At 41.6% G+C, this 25603-nt stretch overlaps 1 protein-coding gene across 5 annotated transcripts in view; it reads right to left on the reverse strand.

The window, feature by feature from the left end:
* SIPA1L1 (signal induced proliferation associated 1 like 1) overlaps nucleotides 1–24741 on the reverse strand; it is a 232340-nt gene extending 207599 nt beyond the window's left edge. For 3 of the 5 annotated variants that reach the window (XM_075105743.1, XM_075105742.1, XM_075105739.1), the window contains exons 1-2: nucleotides 24600–24741; nucleotides 135–234 (exon numbers count right to left, since the gene is read on the reverse strand). The gene's annotated coding sequence lies outside the window, so the exon portion shown is untranslated. The remainder of the gene's footprint in view (nucleotides 1–134; nucleotides 235–24599) is intronic. The other 2 variants (XM_075105741.1, XM_075105740.1) reach the window with 2 other exon arrangements.
* Between the last annotated feature and the right edge of the window lie 862 nt (nucleotides 24742–25603).

A 25603-nucleotide genomic window follows, 5' to 3' on the forward strand; every position in this document is an offset into this window, starting at 1 on the left:
ACTGGTTTTGACTGCTCTTTACCCTTCATAGTTTTCTTTGTTCTCTCCACTTCTGTAGCAGGAAGTGGAACATTCGATATTACAGTAGCCAAATATCCTCAAAAGTATATTATGCAAAGTTAGTGAATTCTTACCCTGCTCATCAATTCCTTTAGATAGCTGAAGGTTCACAACGAACAAAGTCTTCAGGCTTTCAGAGTAATTATCTGATCACATCCAAAGTATAATTTTCACCTAAAATAAATCAAAAGTTGGAGGTTTGATTTTAGGGCAACAGCATCATGACACACACATGCACAAAAAAGACCCAAACAAAAAGAACACCATACCACACACATCCACACCAAAAACCAACCAAACCCCTTTTTTTCTCCAAAGTAGGCATTCTAAACTTGTTTTCTTTTCTAAACACCTTATCAAGAAAAATTTTAGTCACAGTCGTAACCATATAAGGAATTCACAGAGTGAACTGCTAAACTTAATAAGACTCTATGGCAAGTTCAATTATGGATACACCATATGCTTCACTATTCCTTTAGATATACAAAAGGAATCAATTTGTGCAATTTGTTTAAAATACAAAACGTCCTTCCGGCAAGTTCATCCTTTAGCTGAACAATCAGTTTGAACGCTTGCCTGCTGAAAACATCACCCATTCGCATCCCATTGTAACAACAGTAACTTAGGCAGAGGAGTAACGGGTCTGAACTATTTGGTTCTGCTAAAGGAACAGACACCTTAAGACGACAGAACTCGCCAGATCCATGTTTATTAGCCAAAATAAGTTTGTGCTTGGCATTTAGGTTTTTTCCCTAGTTAACCTTCCTCTGATACTTAAGGTGACCTTTGCCAAGGTCTCTCTGCAGTGGTCCAGCAGTAGCCTTAGATGTACAGAGCTACTTCTAAGTTTTGTAACTCAATTTCCCTCTTACTTTACACATGACTAGAACTATGAATCAGTAAATTCTAAAAACGAAATGTTTATGTCCCAGCAAACATATACAGCCAAGAAGCTTCTTACATACAGCTTAACTGAAAGTCATTATCACAATAAAGTACAAAAATAACAAGCAGTAACAATGTTTGTTATTAGCCTTAATTTAAAAATTTGGAAATGTGATTGTATCTGGAACACGTGTTCTAGTATCAGTTTTTACATCTCCTTTTTGCAGGCTGGAGTTAAGGTTTACCTTTCAGGAGATGCAGTGATCAGTACAGTGACACTAGAAAGCGGGATGCCAAATCAGTAGCATTTTTTCTTAGTAAAGGCTCTCAACCAAAAGAACCTGGTACAGGTCTAGAGTTCAACAGCAGCACATTCCTCCTGCCCATTAATTTCTCTCCTCTTCCCATGGTCATTAGCCAATGGTTCAGATAATTACTGTTTGATCTACTCAGTGCTTAGTGTGGATGCACTTCTGCAAAGTGGAATTTAGCTTTTAAGAACAGTCCCTGCTTTATCTACTAAAACACATGAAAATAAAGCCTAATCAAGCTAGTACTCTGTATCACGTAGTCTCCTACCAGTGAAAACAAAGAATTGTCAAAAAAGGATGAAACCCATTAACTGAAGAAATTCTCACACAACTTTTCAAAAGCATTAGCTTAAAAAACATTTTTTTAAATGCATCAGCAATGCTGACTACCTCCCCACAGAACCTTATATTCCCTTTGCAATTAAAAAAAAAAAAATTACCGATGCTCCACTAATGCCTTCTGCTCTGCAGCACTAAACCAATTTTCCTATTTGCTCCATTGATTTTAGATCAGTATGAAGTCACAAACAACTAAGAATACAAATTTATGATCAAGTGTAAGAAACCTTAAAAACAGGAATCCCTTAGAGTTTCATACATGGAAGGCATCCAGTTTTAGTCCATGCTGATTCACTACTTTGTGAAAAGCAAGTCACAGCCTGGGAGCCTCCGCTCTCCAGGCACTCCCTGGTAAGAGCACTGCATGTTCTGTCAGTGAGACAGTCAGCCTTCTACAAGCACAAGGGCACAGGAAGAGCAGCACTACCACATCGTATCATTGCCCAGACAGACAGGCATTTTACCAGAAATTTCTCTTTTTTCCTGTCAGCTTTTTGGGAGGGAGGGCGGTGTTTTGGATTTTCTGAGGCTTTTTTATTGAGGGTGTGGAAATCAAAAACGAAAACAAATTTACACTCTAGATTATGTCTCTCAGTTCACCAGTTGGGAAGATAGGAACTAAAGGGAAACAGGACTGCATTCACCTTGGCTGCAATTGCTTTAAAGCAGATTTAGTTTCCATAATTAAACCTGCATTTGGTATACACTGAAATGCAAATACAGGCAGCAAGATCTTCAGATTCAACCTTCTTAGCCAAAGCAAAAATAAGCCAACTTAATAATTCACATACTCCAATCAAGACATATACTAAACGTTTATCTGGTGTAGACCACTGTCCTAGAAGAAAACAATGACAGAAAGCAGTTTTAGAATAGTTTCCACACATACGCTAATCACCCCCTCCAGCTGAAGATTGACTTGGGATACAAATCATAAATCTTTCTAGCCATTCTAATATTTTGCCACTTAGAAGATGCAGTTTTTAACAACAACAACAAAAAAGTTTAATAATGCAGCTAGTGGCGAGGATAGAAAAAATAATTCAGGTTTACCATACTACAATTTTATTAGTCTTATCAGTCCTACATCAGTCCTACAAACATAAAACAGTTCACACAAAGGAAAGACAAGTCTGAAGTAACAATATTTTTTATTTCCCTTCCTCTTATTTTCATCAATAACATTTGTATTTCAAGATCCAGGACACCAGACAGACCTTCACCAGAAACAATAACACCTCTGCAAGTCCCCATATAAAAAGCTACCCCCCTTTCATGTAAATTAAGGCTCCCCATCCTAAAATGCAGCACTGCTTTCTCCTGAAGTGTTTATGAATTACATGTTATCATGGTTTAGCCGGCAGCTCAGCCCCACACAGCCGCTCGCTCACTCCCCCACCGGTAGATGGGGGAGAGAATCAGAAGGGTAACACTCGTGGGTTGGGGTAAGAACAGTTTAATAGTGAAAATTAAAAGAAACAACAACAGAAATGCAACGTAAAGGAGAACAATGAGAGGTGCAAAACCCCGGGGGGCATATCTTCTTTGAGTTGTTGGACCTCTTGGGATAGTTTCTCCACAGCAGAGACGAGCGAGGAAGAGATATTCGTTTCGTAATCCCGGAGTCTATCAATCACCTCTGCCACCGTGGGTGTCTCGTCATCTTTCCAGGACGTCACTGCCAATGAGTTTGCATGTGAAGTCGGTGCGCTCCGTACAAACTTCCGCCACATGGGTCGTGTGCACTGGGCTTCATCTGGATCTTTGGATGACTGTTGATCATCCAGGTCACCATAAATCACCTCAAGCACAGTTAATTCCTTAGATACTGGATGACATTCTCCATAGTTGTCCATTTTCCTGGGTGATATGTAACATCTTCTTTAAAGGGATACCTTTCCTTCACTCCAGACAGGAGTCGCCTCCAGAGGCTGAGGGCTTGTGGGTTTTTTCCAATTGCTTTGTCAACGCCCCCTTCCCCAGAAAGGGATCCCAGTTGTTTGGCTTCTTTTCCCTCTAGTTCCAGGCTACTGGCCCCGTTATCCCAGCATCGGAGCAGCCAGGTGGCAATGTGCTCACCTGAACGACAGCTGAAATCTTTTCACATATCTCGCAACTCACCCAAGGACAGGGATCTGGTGGTCTCTATTTCATTTATGACTTCTTCCTCCTCTCCCCGTGACAGCCCTGCTTTCTCATCATCCCATTTTAAACGAGTTGACGTCCGCTTCCAATATTTCATCTTGTGTATGGGGGCAACTGATACTGGTATGGGCTGATTCTCTGAGCCAGCTCCAGTACTTGTTGTGGGGGTTTGAGTGGCTGCAGTGCCTGTCCTCAGGGCTGGATTGCCTACAGTGCCAGTCACTTTGCATTTCAACGCAGAGACCTTCTCTTCCCCCTGGGAGCACTGAATACTGTTGAGCAGGGCTCGGTATGCATGGGCCAGACCCCAGCATGTTGCAGTTATCTGTGTCTCTCTGGAGTTCCCAGCACAACAATACACTTTCTCCAAATATTCTACTAGTTTTTTAGGATTCTGCACTTGTTCGGGGTGCAACTCCAAAACACTGGGGGTGCCCACTGCCCTAGGTATTTGCCCATGCTATCCCACATGCCCTGCCACTCGTAACTATCAAGCCTCGGGGCAGATTTCTGGGTGATATTCTTAAATCGCTTAGTCAAAAACAAAACAACATGCCCAAAAACTAACAGTAAGTGCACCTTAACCACCCAAGGATGTTCAAGATACAAAAAGGTTGTTGTAATAGAGGCAGAAACATCATAGAACAAAGTTGCAAAGATACTATTCTGTATTTCCTCCATATAAAGTCTCTCAGAGGAGGAGGTATAATTCCTAATTGCCTCAACAAGGTGGTATCCGAAGTACAGTAACGGTTTCAGCAAACACCCCAAATACCAGATAAAGCTGAAAACGAGTGTTTGTATAACAAATCTCGTAGGCAAAACGTTACTAATCACAGCAGAACACAGCAGACTCAACAAACCAACACCGATCTTTAACACCAACTGCAAAAAGGACAACACGGTGCTGTGACCAGCAGCTGTTGTTATCTCCAACCCTTGAGCCCCACGTTGGGCGCCAAAATGACTGTCGTGGTTTAGCAGCAGCTCAGCCCCACACAGCCGCTCGCTCACTCCCCACCGGTAGATGGGGGAGAGAATCAGAAGGGTAGCGCTCGTGGGTTGGGATAAGAACAGTTTAATAATGAAAATTAAAAGAAACAACAACAGAAATGCAACGTAAAGGAGAACAACGAGAGGCGCAAAGCCCGGGGGGGGAGGGAGGGGACACACGAACCGCCGAAACAAACCGCACGCGCCGCAGCCACTCACCGCCCGACGCCGCGCCGCCCGCGAGCCGCAACCGGCCCCCCCTCCCCAATATACTGGTCACGGTGTCACGTGGTATGGAACGAACCTGCCATTGGCCAGTCGGGGATAGCCGCCCCCGCCATGGCCCCGCCCCTCCCAGCCCCCCCCACCCCCCCGCCACGCGGCAGAGCGCGGGAAGCTGGAAAGGCAGCCGCCCCCCACGGTGAGGGGAATTAACCCCTTCTCAGCCAAAACCAGCACACATGCACAAACCAAAAAGTATGTTACTAGAAGTTCAGTGAGTTTTAGTTGACCCACACCCGCAATAAATATTGTTTCAACAGTAAGGTTAGAAATAAGAGCCACAAAAATGATATCCAATAAAAAGAAGCAGAAAGTACCACCACTAGCTACACTAATATCGTAGCCCATAAGCCTTTTTACTTCCAGTGTTATTTTAGAAGCTCCTGAACAGCAAAGTTTCTGTAAGAAATACATTTAATAGTTTCAAACTTTTAAAAGTTTATAACCATGAACACTGTGGATGTTCTTTTTCTTCAAATGAGAATAAAGAGGGGGGGGAAGTCGATGTTTACCTGAAGCTGATATGAAAGCAAACTAAGGAGGAAAATAAAAAAAAGGTAGACATTAGCTACTTTTACAGTAAAAACAAAAACAAACCCAACACAAAAACCAACAAAACACACCCAGCCTGGACAAGGCTTTGACTGCAGTTTTAACACAGGTCAGTCTCATGAACAGTGCACACTTTTACAAGTTGCTTTAAAAGAGCAAACTCTAGTTTAGAAAGCCCACACCTGTGACTACAGAAAGCAAGTTGCAGGAGCATTACAAAAACTTCTGACCATTCCTCATGGGAAAAAACTAAACTCTAACAGGTAGAAAACTGGCATTAGTTGAAACTCCATGTGACAACTAATTTCATGGCAGATTAAAAGAATAATCTAAATAATCCAAGAAGCACAAAGTCATTCAAATAGGCACAGTTTACATTTTTATCTCATCTGTGTCCACTGATCAAATTAATAGAAAAGGTAACATTGACAAGATAGGAAGAGTGGCTCAGTTACACATAATTACCCCCAATACATCTCTTCCCATGAAGCGAAAGGCAAGACAGATGTGACAAGCACAGGCCACAAGCTGATTTGTCCTTATGTCCTGAAACACTCCATGGTATCTTACGAATGAAGCTAGTGATCCAACCTGCCAACAGCCCATGGCACAAGTGCTGCAGTTGCCAAAAAATAATGTTGTGCAGGTCCCAGCAAGTTTTAGCTAAAGTTAGTCTTGGCAAAAATCAAAGTCATATGAAAAAAAAAACATTACCATAAGAGAGGTCTGAACCTAAGCCAAGGGTCTGAGTTCTGGATCAACCGGACTCTGCAGCAAGACAGCTTCTATACAGCTAGCTCCTGCTCTGGCAGCACCGTGAAGCCTGCTAGATGTCACAAGCAATATGCTAAAAGATACGTGTAGCAAGGACAAAGTGTCTTTTCTCACTGCTTCATGTGGAAGATTGATCCACCCTGGACAAAAATATATTTACTGCTTCTTCTCTGCTCCCCACCACCACTTTGTTCCCCTATTCACTGTTTCTGAGAATGCCTGCTTTCACGTTTCTCCCATAAGCATTTATTCTGGCATGACTTTTATTCATTTTAACAGTGACACATTAAAATATGGTGCAAAGCGCATCCCTGCATGCAGATCAAAGTAATTTATTAATTGAAAGCTGATGCTAAGAACAAAGTGGGCAGAAAGCTACTTTTTCCACTCAAAGTCAGACAACCAGGATGGTTTGTTTGATGGCTGGCTTGAAGAAATACAATATAAACCAGTATAACATGCCACAGAAGGCAAAACACATCAGTAGGACAACTAAAATGATGTGCAACTACCTGGTTCAATTTAGACAGAAAAGAACTTCTAAGAGCAGAGAAGTATATTGATTAAATCTGCAGCTGTGTGAAACAAGTTTGGCTACAAATTAGGAAGTCTATTTCAAGCTAGACAATGTAAATAATCCTTTCTGGAAACAGTTATATGGTAAAAAGATTCAGTCAAAGGTTCCTCATGCATCTAGGAATAAAAATAGACATTTCTGAAAACGCACCATCTCAAGCTGTAGGAAGGATTAAGTTAACAATATTTGCCTTGCAGTGCCTGTCAGTGCACCTTCTAAACCTACTAAGTGACATTCGCTTCTACTCGGCACTAGTGAGACCTCATCTGAACTAGCATGCCCAGTTTTATAATGCCCAGTTTAAGACAGACAGAAGCTAGCTCAGCAAAGAGACCACCAAGCGGTTTGGGGGCTGAAGTACATGAGGAACAAGGACAGGCTGAAACACCTGGGTTTGCTGCCCTGGAGGATGTCTGGGGGATCATCTTGCTTTCTACACCTCCCTAACCAGAGATTATAGCAAAGATTAAACTCACTATCATTGTACACCTCTGGTGTACACTGGCCATGCTTTCAGTGGGGCAGGTTGGAACAGATGACCTCCAGAGGTCCCTTTTCAACCTCATCAGTCTACAACTCAGACTACCCAGCAAAGTTTTCATCCCAGTTTTTGATGCTGCTTTCTGATTACTCAAATTAATGAATTACTACAGTGCAACAGAGGGATACCTATAAAACAGTGGAGTGAGCAAGGTTTCCAAAACCACCTGTGCAGCACCATATTTGATACAAAACAACAGTCACCTAAAAATAAGTAGTAAATTTTGTGGTAAATTCAAGCTCTGCTTTAGCTACTGTTAGAAGTGCAATAAATAGAAGAATAAACAGCAAGGCACACAAAATATCAGTTTCCCTGAAGTACAGTTCAGACTACAGTACTGGGCATTTCTGGACATACGGTGACAAAGCAATAAATTGTATGCATTTTCCCCCCCATTTTCATTCAAATTAAAGATGCTGCATTTCCAGAAAAGAGAAAATTAGACCTCTAGCAGGCTATTCACATGTATGCACCAAAATTAAATGCAAGTTTCATATCTAAAGCATGTGTGTGTCAATCTCCCACAGCAAGACTGGACATTTCTCTGCATACCTGCAGAAGGACTATGTCACCTGCTTCCACAGGCCAGCAAAACACCATAGATATGGACGATGTTCCTTAAAAGCTTTTCAGAAAGCATAACGCATTAGCTAAGAGCTATATCAGACTAGTAGATCAAAAAGTGAATTTGTCGTTCTGTTCCTTATATAATGGAGAGATCCAATGAGTGGCTCCAGCTTGCAGTTGCTATGTAGCTCATGAACAGAAAGGGAACAGAAATCAAACAATAAAACACAATTTCTGAATAGTATCCTGGAGAACCTCTTTCCCTTGACTCCTGACAGGCACTGTGCTGAAGTAGTGTTCAGAAACACTTGAACATCAGAAACATCCTGTAAACATAAAAAAATTTTACTTTAAAGGTGACTGAACACCGAAACAGGTCATGCAGAGAGACTGTGGAGTTTCCATGCTCAGAGATGTTCCAAACCAAACTGGACAATGTTCCGAGCCACCTGCTTTAGCTGACCTTCCTTTGAGCAGCAGTGTTGGACTAGAGGATCTCCCAGAGGCCCCTGCCAACTAAGAACGAAGAGTCGTTGAGATAACTGCATCAGCAGAGGCAGTGAAGGTTAGCCTCCATAAAAACCTGAGTCTGCATACTCACATCCACCTGCAGAATCTGAGCTATACTTGCATAGGAATTTGTGTATTTTGTTTGATGCCTCTAGACATGACCATACCATAAATATAAGTTACTGAAATCCAATAATCAAGCCAAGCAAAGACTCCTCAGCTTGTAGGGGATATAAACATAAGACACTCCTGTTTCACTGCATGAAGGAACGCTGAAAGAAACAAGTATATCTCCTTCTTTCTAAACGTTGCTGATAAATGCTGTTATTGGGAAAAAACAGAAGAAAAATTAAATGGAATGCCTATGAAAATAGAGTTTTTTAAAACCTACCATAGATCAAAATAAGTTAAAAAAGAAAAATAATCTGAAGCCATGTCCTTAACAAAAATTGTCAAAAGTTTCCCACCATTACAACAACAGTTGAATCTCCTCACCCTGCACTTTCTGACGCCGGATTCAGACACATTCTGTAGCACCCATGACACTACTTATGAAACTCAGTGTCTCATATTTTGTTGGAAGCTGCCCCCAGATCCTATGGGAATTGTTTCAGTATTAAAAACACGCACCTAGTCACAACCCTAGAAGAGTATGTTTCCCCCCTCCCTTCCAAAGAAAGGTCAAGAGAGTTTAAAAGATAAGACCAATTCCTGGCTTGAAACATAAATAACAGCTCATCGTAGAATCAGGTCAATTACTGAGAACTTTGAATATGTAAACGCCTTCAGAAGGAGATTCCATTTCCAAGCCATATCTAGTAAGACAGATCCAAATAGAACATTTATGATCCCATTAAAATGTCCTCCTCTAATGGCCCCCCCCTTTTTTTTTTTTTTAAACATTCTCCAGATAAAATGATTTGTGGTTTTGTATCTATCAAAAAGCTTAAAGAGAATTCAAGAAAGAATCTCTTCACTAAAACTGAATTTTCTTCCTTTTTACAAAAGTAGAACTAGGTTTTGGTGTAACATTAAGAATGGATGACGAACAAAATGAAGACAAATGTAATGAAGATTAGTGTTTAACACATTTAAAAGCATCCTTCTATAACTTTAGACCATAGTGGTTGTACAATGCATGCAAAGATCATCCCACCTTTAATCACTCAAACACAGAATAAAAACAAATAGTATTTTAAGTTATTTACCAGTTACAAATAAAATTGAAAAGTAAACTTTCTCAAACATTTGTAGAGATAAGGTTGTCAGGAAGTTACAGAAGATGAAATGCTGGTTTTACAACCCTTAACAGCAAATCTCTGCACTACCACATCACCAACCATGATAAGTTTATCCAAATGAGACTTAGGCACATTATCAAATTTAATCAAGTATGCCAGAACATGATACCAAATTGGTATCACTGGCAGGGAAGTGTGTAATATCTAATCCAGTATAAAATCATAGTGATCTAAATATATAAGCTTAATATAAATAAGTCATGCTGCTGCTAACTGGTATGTATTTTATTTTTGCTCTCATTAAAGCAAACAGAATAATTTTTGAGATCGATACTTTACATATGACCACTACACTTTTGACCCAGTATTGGGAGTCCTCAAGCCCTACTTCTAAGCACTGCTGAATCAGTGTTCTCACTTTGTAACTAAGTTTGTTATTACATATTCTTCCCACCAACTAGCATATCTTTCCATGCTATTTTTCTCTCCTCTTTTTACCAAGAGCAAAGTTAAAAGCATTATATGTGTTGGAGCAGCTTTAGAGCCCCAACACTCTAGTGCTGACTGATGCCCAATGGCTGAAAAAGGTTCAGACTTTTTGACAGACTACTGTCACCTAAACTGCAAAACGTTATTATCCTGACAGCAAAAAAAAGTTATTATCCTAGAAGGTTCACGAATCATTACTGTCTAATATAAGGCCTTGCAAACAGTCAGCGCAGGTGAAGAGACCAGTATGCTCCTCAGCTCTTGAAGGGAAGAGGGATCAAAGATTTCCACTCTCAGGAGCAACAGGAAGCGAGGCGACAGCTTACTGAGCCCAGACTGCCCATCATATGGCAGTTGCTGAGATCAAGAGGATGAAATGGAGGGTTGAGGGGCAGGAAGGAGTCTGACCCAGTTACTGCTTCACATGGCACCACTGTCACAGACAACAAAGGTCAATACACAGCTTAGTCAAAGACCTTCCCTTCTCAGATGGATATAAACACTTTATTTTGCCTCTGTAAAAAGGGACAGATCTCACATTGCAAACCTACCTTGTAATCAATCGCAAGTTTAAAAACAAATCATTAAAAATCCTGCTTTACCTGCAGCCTTCTTGTCCAACATTCAAAAGCACTACAAGTGCAGAAGATAGTCAGGATGTCCTCTTTGGATGGTATCCCCTACCACCTGTCTAGTGAGACTTAGAACAATTAGTTTCTGCAACCCTTGACTAGGTACTGAATGAACCTGCTCGGACTTGTCAAACACAACAGGAAGAATTTAAACAAGAAAAGTGCTGAAGTTTTAACTGGTCAGACAAGCAAAAGCAAGAACAGAAAAATCTTTTGTGCTCCTCACATTGCCTCCTTTCACCAAAGCCTTACAACAACAGACTTGCCAGTGAGCACCAGGCAGCCAAGAGAAATCCAGGAGCATCTGGTGACAGTGAACCAGTAGGACAGTGAAAGGGCAGGATCCCATTTGTGGTTTTGCTCCTCTGATGGATCCCAGGTGTTCACAGAATTTTGCCAGACAAGCCTTGCCTGAAAACATTCCTACATCTCAGTAGCACTTGGACAAGATTCTTCTTGAGAAAAGCTAGTATGAGAAAGCTCCTGGTAACCAATACTCCATTTTTCAACAATAACACCGTTATACTTTGGGGCAAAGGAAGAAAGAGACGTTTCCCTGATACAAAGTGATCACTACCAAAAAAGCCACAAAAGCTGCTCGCACAATAGTAATGTGAACAGTTATGGAGAGAGGGGAACAAAGAAGAAAAAACTCAGAGGACGCTTAATACTTTCTGCTGTTAAGCAACCTGAATACAGGTATCACTACATGCTCTCATTGTATTCTGTCTTCTGCACTTTTTTGGAAGGAATACTTGACAGAAATCTGTACAGAACAAGTAGTTACATGAACTAACAAAGCCTGGTACCTTCAAATCTATCTTGTACTTGACCAGATTTGATATCTAAGATTACATACACTTCAGCTAATGTTTTTCCCATGCAGCTGTGTTAATTGGCTTCACTAGTAGCTAGCATCACCCTTCTGCAAGCTGCAGCTCCTGAGACCACTGGGACTCAGTCTCACCCACCCAGTAATCCGTTTTTAAAAAGCCTGTTGGACTCCCAGTGTGCATAAGGGGCTAGAAAAATAGCCACTCAACTCTAAATATTTAGGAGGTTGGGGAGAAGGTAGTGTTAGAGAGAAGAGCAAACAGGCAGGCACACACAGAACCTAACCACCCAAGCTGGTTTCCATAGGAAACCAAAAAACTTTGAGGGCATCCTTGCCTCAAACCTGTTATCAGAAATCCAGGATACAGCAACCGTGCAATCTCAGCAGCAACTGCCACGCTACACAGAGCTAGCACTCAAGCAAGCTAGCTCTGAACTAAAGAACACTATCTGTGCATTTGCTAGAACTAGGCAAAAACAGAAAAACTGCAGGAGTGATGACATGAGGCACACTGGCTCACTCTCAACAAGGCACGGTGCCAGCAGAGACACTCTCTGAAGTACAGATAGACAGTACTTCACATGTAACTTTTGAACACAATTCTTCTCAAACACAACTTGAGAGCCCACACCAGATATTCATCCAGATTTAAAGGAATGCTTTAAAATGTATTTCAATGCCCACAGATTTGACAACATCTACACATTTTGTTTACTTGTTTCCTGTTCAGTCTGTTTTATTCTTTTCACAATTTTGTACACCATCTCATTCTCTGTTGCTGCAGGTCAAGATGTGTAAGACTTCCCTAAGACAGGGATATCTAGCAGGCAATTAAAATCCAAAGCAATCTGTTCCAGTGTTACCTTAATCTGTAGCACATCAGCTATTATGCTAGCACCACTGATCTTCTGACCTTTAATCTAAAAACACTGGACTACCACCAGAACGAGAAATGGGACAGCCACATTAGCACAATGTTGTCCCTCAGCTTGGTAAACCCCACTGAAGAGGAAGGCTAGTTACCTCATATGCAATGCTATGCTATTGCTATTAAATGCTACGTGGATGCAAGCTACAAGCTCAGCAGTGTGCTGCATTGTGCCATGTAGGCACCATGAGTTAAAGATATAATAATAAATAAAGCCAGGGCACAGGTTTGAGCACTAATCCATAACTGTCCATGCCAGTAAACTTATATTCTGCAGCATGGTTTTGTTCAGGTTCACTAACAGATACTGATGTACAGGAGATCCCAAATGGCTAGAGACTGTTCCCAGTAAACAGTAGGGGTTTGAGACGTGCAGAGCCACTCTTAGGAGCCAAAAATGGGCTGCAGACAAGTGCGGACGTAGCCACTAGATTCCTCAGAGCTAGCTCAAGAGACTCAAACGCAGCTTTACAGTTAGTTGTGAATATATTCGTCCACAGCGAGATGAAATCTAAAGCCCAAGGCAGCTTCTGCTCTGAACACTATTACAGATTTCCCATGTGCATATTAAAATAGCTTGCTCAAGGGCATCTGCATTTCCTTATTTCACAAAGTCAATGAGGTAAACTAATGAATGAATGCGAGGCACTGATATTACAGTAATGTCACATCAAAATACAATCTCATTAGTACTCATAAATGAGCGAAGTTGAGTGCACTCAATGCAGAGTAGCACAATTATCGTGCAACTATACTGTACCACATTAGCTATGTAGATGATTCTATATTTTGCCGAAGATGTCAGGTGAGGGCTCGGGCCCTTGCCAGTCCACAAAAGTACAGACACAAGTATAAAATACTTACCTATTGACAAATGTTCTAATTATATTTCTTGATTCACTTTTTTCCTCCTTTTTTTTTTTTTTTTAAATAAAGTCAGGTAGTATTGTCTGGGGGGTGTATGGAAATCAAACTCCATCCCAAAGTAACTGTTTCTGCCATTGTAGAAACGATTTACAGAACCTTCCACACACACCCCTCTTCTTTCCCAGCAGCCTTTCACATGCAGAAGAGGCACTAATCAGATTAGGTTTACCAGAAGCACCAGTCTGCTCCTCACAAGTAATCATGACATTGGGGCAAACGGGTTTTGTTCACAAGACAAGAAAAGGCCCTGAGAAAAGAGTACTCTCAAAGCTGTATACTGCTATTACAACAGTCCCTCCCCCTGTGGCCAGGTTTCTGGCCATCTAGTGTCTCAGAAAGACGACGTGACCAAGACCAGCTGATCTGTCCCAAGGGGACAGCTATTACTCAAGGGTCACATTGTAAGCCCTTCTCAATTATCTTTCTTCTGGGGAGGAGTCAAGCAACTTTTCAGTACAACTATTCAATGTGGTAATGACAACAGCTCAATTTTACAAGTAGTTTTATTAATATTGCATATGTTCATCTTAATGACATTCAGCACTAATTAACATGGTCATAAACTGAACAGCAGTGGCACTTCAACAGTACCCTAATTCTTCAATTCCAAATTTTGAGCACAGGGATAACACCACATTGTCTTGCATCCCAGGGTGCCAATATTCAAGTGACTAACCTAACTGAAGTTTCCATACATTTCAAGAGCTTTTGGCATCTAAGAGAAATACTAAGGTGATAACAAAGAAGGGTCACAGCAAACAAGATAGCTACTGCTATCAACATTTTTAAGTCAGAAACTCACTGCAAACAGAACAGTCACTCAGCACTAACACAAGATTCAAAAAACAAAAAACCCACCACTTTCAGTAAGATGATTTTTTTCTACCTGCTTTGAACCTCTAACATTGAAAGGGTTTTGTACCACCTTTATCAGCAACAAAAAAAATAGCGTAATGCAGAAACCAACCACTATTTATGGGTATTTTGCATTACACTGCAAAGTGAGTATGAATCCTTCATATCCGTACTGCATATGAATATGAAAGACCACACAACCAGGTACGCTGTCTATGCCATCCTCATGTACTTATCTGTTAGGAGCAACAAAGTTCTAATTTGTAGCTAAGTTTCAAATAAGAGTTCTAGCCATGTTTTCTGACAATACCTGGAAAAAAAGTCATTCTGGAGGAAAGCTGTATTCAAATTTAATAAACTAGTCACGATTTTAAGCATTCTGCTTCACCTGTAGAGTTGTGCCGATTCTCCTCCCACCTCCCTCCAAAGAGGGCTTCAATTCTTCTCTCGCTTTTAAGGCTAGAAAATCACAGACATCTTTGAAGCCTTCTTTTCTAAATTATAACACTCAGGAAAAAAAGGAAGGGAGAGGGAGAAACAGAAGATACGATTCACTTATTCATACAGTTTCAGCTACAATATTTAAATACAATTCAAAAAATTACTTTTTCAGTACTGTTATCTACCAAAAAAGTAAGTAACATTCATGCTTATGCTGGATGCTTTAATGCCATGTCAAATGGAAGCTCATTGTTCTGCCAAAAATCTTATAGTCTGCATTAGAAAAACTGACAACTGTAAGGCAAACAACACTACCATCATTTACAATTCCTCCTCAGCTGAGCCCAACTTTTTCTGTCTAAATAATAAGAACCGTTAGATCATTGACTGTTACCCTCTCCAGCTTCCCTAATGTTCACAACATTATCTTCCACTCTGTTCCAAGCAAACAAGTGTTCGAAGTGCTACTTTATTTTAAATCTATCCACTAGCTCTCCTTTTCATCAATTATTTCTTGTAGTTTGACCCTTGTTCATTCTAATTTCCTCTTCCTATTACATGTAACTGAAAGATGAAATGAGGATTTATACCTACAAATTCCTTCTTCAACTGTCTTTAATTTCTCACCTTATATCAGTTTGTGAGGCCTGTCTTATTTAGCCCCAAGTCACTTAATCCCCCATCTCGAGAACCTGAAGAAACCTGTCACCTAAAAGACAGGCTGCATCATACTTGGAAATATTCAGCAACTACTATAAATTGCTTTGGGTTTTTTGTTTGTAAACAAAGTGAAATTTACAAAAAGTAAGGAACAGCAAAAGTCTCCCCCAGCACTTCAGACATTTGCCATCTCTGGGCATTTTGTACTTTTACAAGAGACTACGTTTACTTTGCATACAATTTTTTTTCATGTGGACAGCTCTGCACAACTGCTAAGTTGTTATGAATTAAATGGACTGTTTCCCTCACTCTAATTTTCCAAAGAGATGTATTATAATTCTCAGTTAAAAAGCACATTCACAACATTTGCACCCTTGCCCTTGGCAGGCATAAAGTTGTTGGCAGTTTGAGGTAAGTCACTTGAAGTATCTTTTTGTTCTTGGATCCTAAACAATGCAAAACCTCATTTCAGCTGCTCAGGTACGTAAGCACTGACTTACATACTAAAAAAAAGGGATTTAATGATGCGAGCAATCAGCAGATAATGACTTAAGTTCTGTTAAAATAACAGTGATGAACACCCTTCGCAACATTTAATTGCTGCTTATTATCATACCTTTGTTTTACTGGAGATGTGCTTTAAATTATCAAATTTGAAAGTCTCTACTGCATCAACACTACATACACAAGTGATTAAATCTGGAATATACAGCACACTGTTGTGTGTTAACACCCAATTCTAATGCAGCTGTTTGGAGACAGAATAACCTCTTCTGTCCGCAAATGTTTCCAAGCATATTAATTAACCTTAAAAATTTTCTGGCTCAAAAAAAAGTACAGTAGTACAGGATTAAAATAAAAAAAGTTCTGGCAATTTTAATACACAATCCAAAAAACCTATGTAGCTCTGTAGATCATCTGGCTTTGCCTAGATAGAGACGCAATTGTACAATAAGGGGAGAATTAACTTACGGCTCTCAAATTATTCCACCGAGCATCTCCCACAGTTCGAATGGCAAAGTGGAAGCGTCTGTGTCAGGCAGTACTCCAGAATACCAACAGCCATTCATTTAACTGCACAAACATGCCCTAATTACCCACAGAACTCAAAACCCCAAAAAGGCCTTTTCAATTTCCAATGAATGGCATGTTTCAAGATTATATTAACATTATATTATATTATTTGTTTATACCAACAAAGGCATCCTAGCTCAGATTCTCCTACAGTCTCTCTGTATGGCAATGCAATAGATCTGGGACATCATGAGTATTTCCAGAGTGAACGGCAAGTATGAGTCGATGACTACCCTGCAAGATGCTGCAGAAGTCAACAGGACGGGGAAGGTTAAAACAAACTGACTCTGTCAACACCGCCTTCCTTCAAAGGCTGCAAAAGAAGGTTAAGAGTGAAGGAAAAAACATCTAAGGAAAGGACAAACTAGTAAGTATCTTCTACATAAGTATCTCCTTTCTCTTCTCACTGCTAAATGTTTGCTTTAGGAAAAGCTGGGGAAAAGCATCAAGTTTCACTCTTTATTTCGGCTGCTGTATAATCAATACAGTGCAGTCTACTGAACTATTTTATTACAATTCATGCAACAAGCTGTTAAATACATTTGCAAAGTAAAAGATCAGTGCCAGTATCATGTCATTCATAAAGATATGTTTATTTTCAAAGCATGAGAACATTAAATTATAACTTTCTTCTGCACAACTATGCAGTCCTTCTACATGGACTGAAAGCATAAAATCTCATTTCAGCCCTTCCAATTCAAAAACGAAAAAAAGTACAGTGGCAGAAATCTCAGCTGCATCCAGCAGAAGGAGGGAAGGCCCTCTAAGATGTATTTGGTAGGGTCTAGTAGTCTTCTATTTGACACATAATGCCGAAGTAGTATTAAACATTTTAGTATTTAAAACATTTTTAAAAATCAGATTGTTTTTGTGGACAAGGCTTCTCTCTTCACTTTCTGAATAACCAAAGAGATCTTTAAACAGTTCAGAGATAAGAACTGTAATGACTTTTGTGTGACACATTTAAGCCTGCAGTTTGAGTTTCATCACCCACTGTTTTTTTTTTCTCTAAACATGTAGGCAAAGTCATGTTGCACTTAAAAAAATGTGAAGGAAAAAAAGAAAAAAAAAAAGTCTGATATTTGCCAGAGTTTCTTCAGCATGAGCAAATTTGTGCTCCAGCCTTGTCAAAATGCAAACATTCAAGACGCATACACTTCCTCTTACACTAGCCTCTTGTAAGAAAATAAATAAATACCTTCCTTTCTCGCATGCCCATCAATAAAGGAAACTGGGTTTCCTGTTGCAGGTTTGCAACATGAGAGCCGGCACTAGGAAGCTGCGATAAACTGACACCAGCAGTAGCGCCATTACCAAAGCAAAAGCCATGAAATGGGCTGGATACCAAAGTAAAACTGTTTCACATTAGTGTTAAAAAAATAAAATTAAAGAATATCACTACAAGGATAGCCTTAATTTTTAGAAGTTGTTTAAACTGTACCTACATCAGCACTTCAAACAGTGTTGCCCTCATGGGCCAGCAATCTGCAGAGCACAGAGCTGTTTAAGCCAGGAGTCCAACCTCCTGGCTCCAAGCAGCACAGACTTCCACATTGCATCAAGTTGCTCATGGCTTTGTCCTGTCAAGCTTTAGAAGTCTCCAAGAGCAGAGATTCACCACTCACTCTGGGGTGGTCTGTTCAATGCTAACCAACCTCATAATGATTTGTTTTAATTTTTATAGTCATTTTGGTGTGCATAAACCAAATTTCTCCTAGATGAAACCAAGCTAGAAATCCCTCCCCAGAAGTTCACCAAATGTGGCCCAACGCTTAACGGTCATAACAGTCCAAACCCATAAACCACATCTGTGTTGGGGACACCCAGTTTAGAAGACCAGACTCCATTCTGTCTGAAATAAAATTACTGAAATACTAACAGTGTAGATATGGGAGACTTGCTGCCCCCATCTTCACCCAGAGATCCACTTCCACTCTGCCAAATTATTCGCTAGGGTAAGACCAAGTGCCAAAGCCGATGCACAGATAGCAATATTGAAATTAGATGAAGGAAAGAAGTACCCTTTGAACCAGAAAGAAAGGAGGAAAAAAGTTTTAAATCAGAAAATTATAACCTCTCTTGTAAAGCACCAATCATCATGGATCTGTACTAAATACTGTGGCAGTGGGATTCTGAGTGAGTGTGAATTAAGACCAGTAGCTTATCGTAAGACCAAAAAAAACCACGAGGCAATACAAAAATACAATTTCAATCATTTCAAAATTTCCCAAGAACAATGTAAAAATGTTCTTGGGGCTACACAACCTTTGGTCAGATCAACAAATGTAGATGTTTAAAAGCGTTTGTTAACTCTTTAGACAGAGCTGTCTGTATTACCACCACCAAGGAAACCCAAGATACCTATCAGAGTTGCTGACGTGAACAACCGGCATACAAAAAGTTCTGCTACCACAGCAGTTGTTTTACAGATATTATCTAACACTACTAAAAAAAAGTTCTGCATTAATCCTATTTGACATCACATCAGCATACAATAAGCCTGTCATTTAAATTCAAAGGTCAAAAGAATCGATTCAGCTGATGCTGTAAAATGTGTTGTGACTCGAGAAATTCAGAGAGCAGAGTGGTGCCACAAAAGCAGCGCTCAGCACCTCCCGGAACCCCACCATCTGCTGCACAGAGACCGGCAGCAATGTAGGCCACAGAGCAAAGGAAGATGCTTGGCCATTTCTCCTACCCAGGGGAGAAAGCACGAAAGTTCACAAAATAATACCAGTCAAGTACATTAAACATCACTAAGCCTCCCAAGCAGACTCACCAGGCAATTTTTCTCTAAGTTATGATCAACTTATGACCCACCCTTTCTAGCAGCCTGGAATAAGAGCTTGTTTTCTGCTGGTTTTGGCTAGTTGAGGTTTTTAACCCACTATAACATCAACTAGAAAATATAATATATATTTCAGGGTTACCTTGAAATGCTTTCATTAAGATAAAAGTCCATGTTAATGTACAAGTTAGACATCAGAATGTTTCTCTCACAGCTGCAGTCAAAAAAACCAGTCTCTCCATGGTCTGAGGTAAAAAAATTGTTACCTCAAAATGTAAACAAACAACACAAAAACTGAAATAAACACCACCAAAAGGTTTTTCAGCACTGAAGGTAACCATAAGGAATCATGAAGAACAGTCCAACTTTGAAGGAACTATATGCTATATACTAGTAGTTCAAATTTTGACAACTTATGAAAAAGAACTTGGTCTTCAAAACACAATTCACTAATCTTTAACAGCATCCATCTGAAGAAAGCATTATTCCCTTTCTACAGAACCTGAGACCAAAGGCAAGAGAGTATTAAAACACCAACAAAAATATTCAAAGTGCCTCTCAGGCCTAAGCACGAACTACTATTCCCAGTAACAACCCTTCCTTCTGTAATATAGTTTTAAATAACCCACATTCAGAAAAGATGCACAACTGTATGGAGCAATTGTATGGAACTTGATCTCTCTCTCTCTTCCAAACAGACACATCCATCTACCATGCAGGGAACAAAAGCTACTCCTATTCTACTGCAGCATCCGACACAAGTAGTACAAAGAGATGAAGCCACGATTGATTTTGATCCTACTAATCAAACACAGGTTTGCAAGAGAGGATCCATTAACAGACTCAGATGTTTGAAACAACGCAGATGAATACTCAGTTAGCGATCATACAATTCACCAGCTATCAAGATTATGAAAAGTGTTATGTTGCCACATTCAAATGAAGTGCTCTTTAAAACATGCTTCCATAAAGAAAACAAAGACTTGTAAACGCTTAGTCTCACTTAACATAAGAGACACGTGGTAGAACCTAAATCTAACAACCCACCCAGCAAACTAGTGGCACAGAATTAAAAATTTAAGAGACAGAGACAATGGCATAATTCAGCTTTATGTATGCAAAGACAGACATCTAAAAACATTTTATCTGCTGATTCACGTTGAAAACCACAGTTAAATAACCAAGCAATTCTAGTGTCTCTGCAACTCCTAAAGGCTTTCCCAACATTCAGAGTGCAAACTACTGTATCAAAGCTAACATTGAACTGCTACAGACTGTGCTAGTCTTGCACTGCCAGCTGCATATGGATTAAAAATCAGAATTAGGCAAAAGGACAAAATTATTGTCATTAAGCCTCACCAATGGCCATATTCTGTAGGTTTACAACTGTGCCTTCAGTTAGCCAGTTAGTGGTAAGGTTCCACTCCCAGAAAACATCGATTGCCTTTCATTAAATACAGAATATCTCAACTCTCACAGACTCATAAAATCTCACTTTGAAAACCTCCAGCTTGAGAGTCCTCATTCCAACATTAAACTGAATTCAGTGAAATATAAAGCTGAGACTATTTTAAAGTTGCTATTTAGAGGGATATACTTGAAATCAAGTCACTGAAGTTTTATCTCCCTGGAAACATAAAACAGAACAATATAACATTTTTTTTTCCCTCGCTCACAGAAAGGTACTTAACATATGATTAATTTTACATGCCAAATCAATAAAAGCCTCACCTAGCAGATTTTAGAATATATGTATTTACACTGATAAAAGAACTAAGTCACTGCACTTACTATTGCTGAATTTCTGTCATAACTGATTAACAAGAAGTTAAATGGGTTTCAGAATGAATAAAATAAAAATATATAAGATGGATAATGAAGTAAACAAAGTAAAGATATGAAAAGATATTAACAGATAATTAAATCATGCCTTACTACCTTTTTAAATATTTAAATTAAAGAGCTGCTGAGGAATAAAAGGAATCTGCCTGAAGCTAAGAAAGCCAAGGAAACAACGGATCAAAACTGTTTGCCAACTAGCCAACACATAGGGTCAATGAGAATAAATTTAAACCCCTGAAAATGTCAGCATTAGGAAAAGCAACTTGTGTGACTGAAATTTTGATGAAGCAGAAGCTCTGCTTCTTTACCCCAGTAGGGCATCCAGGATTTCTAACTGGTAGCAGTTAAGAACTCAATAGCTTACAGCAACCCCCCTGCTGAAGGGATTAAACTACCGATACGGAGAAAACTGTTCCTTTTTCTCCTTTACAACAGACAGAGGAAAAATAGAAAAGAAATTCAATTGGGTCTCAACCCTTTCTCTTACTAGCCTACCTCTCATTTTCCCAATGTATTTCCAAAATTATCCTCCTTAACAGGAAAAACATGACCATACCACAATTCAGAAGAAGAGTGGGAATATTTTATGTTCTTAAAATTTTGTTCCCCTATCTTGGAAATAAAAAATGTGTTCATAGTAGCAGAATTAATAGTTCTGAAGTAGACATTTTAAAGGGTATATTTAAGACACTTTTACAAAACTGAGAGGATGCATAGATCCACGTAAGAACAAAATGGTCTTGAAGCAGCAGCAGAATGCTGCATGATAAAAAAGTCCTGCATGATGAAAAACTCCTTGACAATCTGGGGGGGGGGAGCAGCCACACTTGGACATGGTTCTTTAAAACAACAGCTATCCAAAAATTAATCCCAAGCCTTAAAATAACATTTCAGATAAATATGGGAGGGAGGAGAAAGCTCTTCAATCCTAGGACCAATTATACATGAGTGAAATAATCGTATATTACAGAAAAAAAACAGATTATGAGTTAGATGTCCCCATATTAAGTTTTTATTCCTTATTGCAGCTCCACCCTTTCACAGTTCTGTGTCAGGGCCTACCCTCTACACCTGCTAGCCTTCTTAGTCAAGCAACTTTTTGCAGCCCTACAATAGAGTTGACATCCCATTTTGCTTCTGACTTCATGATCTAAGAGGTTCTACGAACCACAACTGAAAGCTAGAGCTAAGTATGCCTATCCCAAGTGGCAATGTTAAAACCAAGCATTTTTATTAGCATCAGTAATACCTTCTTAATACACTGTTGAGCAACCAAGTGCACATCCTTTAATCAACTGGCTATAAATAAACATTGTTAAAATGGGGGGGGGGGGGGGGGGAGGGTTGGGGAGGCAGAGGGGGGAATCTTCTGTCCACAGTTACCTATCAAGAAAATAGGAGGCACAGTATTTACATAAAACATTCAATCATGAAACTTTTCTTTTCAGCTTTACCTAAGTAGAACACAGTTGGTTTTATAACTAAGAAAAAAATAATAAATCTGAAGTTCCCACCCTGTTTCTGGATTAAGGCATAAAAGCCTTGACAGTGAAACACAACCTATAGATCTCTCTCTGCAATTACAACTGCCACAAACTACTTCTACCTTAGTACTTCCACCTGTCTCTCCCACCACTCCAGCTGGAGGGAAACAGAGGCTAGCCCAGCAATACCTTCCAAATAAAGAACGACCTAAATCTCCACCAGAGAAAACACAGATGCCTGTTATTCAGTTAGCACTTGCAGTGACAACAGGCAAAAACTGGCGGGGAGAGGCTGTTTTCCCTTTTACAAGGCTGGTTAATGCTTTAACTTAAAGGATACTAATGCTTAATTCCCACAGCTAATGAGCAAAAAAAAAAAACCCTCAATCAAAATTCCACTGTGAAAAGACTGCTTTCTAAAGAAAACGCCAATCTTGGTTCATCCATACAGATCTGGAACCTAATGAAATCTGACACCTTTACTCTGAAAACAAATTTGCATTGTATTATCAACTAAGGCTCCCCACTTCATTCAGTGTGCAGGAAAGGGTTCATTAAAGCAGCGTGACTAGAATTTTTAAAAACGATTTTGCAGGCAAATTTTTTAAAAGCAATTTCATAAGCAAAATGATCAAAAAAATGCCCCTGTATTCTTCTTTGGGTAAAAAACATGCCTCCTCTATCTAAAACATACAGATATTGTGGCCAAGGTTATACAAGGAGATCTTCCTTAATGAAGTTGAGCAGTTTCCATCACTGCTGTACCAGACACGAATGGGTGAATTCCTCATTAAACGAACTGAAGCTGCAACAGTTACCCAGTGCAAATAATACAGTTATGTTTAAAAATAGCACGAGAACGTTAACATCAAGACTTCATGCAGCATAAAATGGGGGAAGAGCAAACAAACTCAGCTTAGGAAGGTTATCTACCTTGCCTTGCTTCTCCACCAACATCTCCCCCTCCCTCCCCGTAAGACCCAGTTCGAGGCATTCCCTGTCTTTCCACTTTTCCAGGCTCGCAGTGAAGAAATCAACCATCCGCAAGTATTTTGTTCCTCCACCCTCTCCCTCACGAGCCGAGCGTTCAGCACATCCCCACCGGCACTGCCTCCAAATTGCCTAGTTATCATCATCGTGGTCTCAGCACCGGCTCGGAACAAAAAAACAGCACGACTACACCCTCGCTGGCTATAAAAAGTAAGGAAAGGGGAAAAAAAAAAATACGAGAGACTGAAGTACAAGTTACGGGGCCGAACAAGAGACAAGTTGTTTACTGAGCCTGGGAGGCGCGCAGCGGGCCGCTGCCGAGCCCGCGGGGGAGCGCGCCGCCGGCCGCCTCCGCCGGGGACGGGCAGCGCGGGGAGCCGCCGCGGAGCGGCGCGGCACGGCAGGGCGCGGAGCGGCCCGCCGCCACTCACCGCCGCCTCCGTCCGCCCTTCCCGCCGGAGCACCGGCCGCGCTGCTCCCGCCCGGGGCTGCCTTTCCTGAGGAGAAAAAGACACAAATCTGGAAAATAGCGGGGTCGGTGGACCCGCGCCCGACCCGCCCCCGGGGCTGCCGGCACGGCGAGGGGCCGCCCCCGGGGCGCGCAGTGCGGACGCCCCCCGCCCGGCGGAGGAGCGGGGCTCTGGGCGCTACGGGCCACTCTCGCCCGGGCCGCCAGCCCTCGCCAACTCCGGGGCGGCGGCGGCTGCCGGGCAGGGGGGCCGCGGAGCCCCAGGGCTGGGGGCCGCTCCCCCCACGCACACCCACCCACACACCCCCGGTCAGCGGCACGGCGGCTCCCCGCGCCCAGCTCCGCAGTAGGAAGGAGGAGGGCGGCGCGCAGCCCGCCCCGGCTCGGCTCTCACCGCTCGCAACTCACCCAACAAAGTTGCCGCGGCGGCTGCCAGCGGCTTGGCTGGGCTGTGCGCGGCGCTGCCCGCCCGCGCCGGGATGAGCTCACCCCGCCACCCGCGCCGCGCCGCTCCGCTCCGCCCGCCGCCGCCGCAGCTCTCGCGAGAGGGGCTGCCCCGCCGCCCGCGCTCCACCGGCGAGGGGCGGGGGCGAGCGGCCCCCCGCGCGTTACTATAGCAACGGCCAAGCGCCGGGCCTAGTGGGGTGGCCGAGGCCTGCGCCCGCCTCGTCCCGCTCCGGGGGCTCCGGGCCCGGCCCTCCCCTCTCCCCGCCTCGCCTCGCCTCGCCTCGCCCGCCGGGCGGGAGCGGCGAGGCGGGCGGGCGGCGGCGGTGGGGCTGCGCTCAGGGAATAGGCAGTTGGCTCAAGGAGTCCCGCGGCCGCCCGCCTCGTGGCGCGGGGCCAAGGGCAGGGTGCAGGGCCAAGGTCACCCGTAACAGCAACCTGTGTGTGCGGAGTTGGTCGCTAGGCTCCTTGGGGCATGCCCAATACGCCTTAGTCGTGCACCTCTCAGAACTTTTTGCGTTAAAATGCTCATTCATCTCTTTTTTCTTTTTTTTTTTCCATTTTGATCATCACATTACAGCATCCTGGAGACCTGTAGGGAGAAGGTCACCACAGTCGCTGACGCACAGGCAAAACCTTCCATACTATACAGTATATATTAAACTCCTTTCCTGCCAGTCAAATTAAATTGAATTCTCTCTAGATATTCACCACAGATAACAAATCAACCATATGGGTAGGCACATGAAAAAAATGAGCGTACATCAACATCACCCCTTATTCTGCAGGAACACTGCTCTGTTTTCAAATGGCAAAAATTTTGAACATAATCAGCCGTGGGTAATCCATTTTGGATATTCTGCTGGTTGTTGTTATCGTCCTTGGCTTGACAGAACATTAACAATCTCAGTTAAACCAATGTAAGTGAAGCTTTGCCTGATCTGTCTCTGAAATTAGGGCACTCCAGA

Source organism: Phalacrocorax aristotelis, chromosome 10 (assembly GCF_949628215.1).
Source record: "Phalacrocorax aristotelis chromosome 10, bGulAri2.1, whole genome shotgun sequence".
Taxonomy (NCBI): domain Eukaryota; kingdom Metazoa; phylum Chordata; class Aves; order Suliformes; family Phalacrocoracidae; genus Phalacrocorax; species Phalacrocorax aristotelis.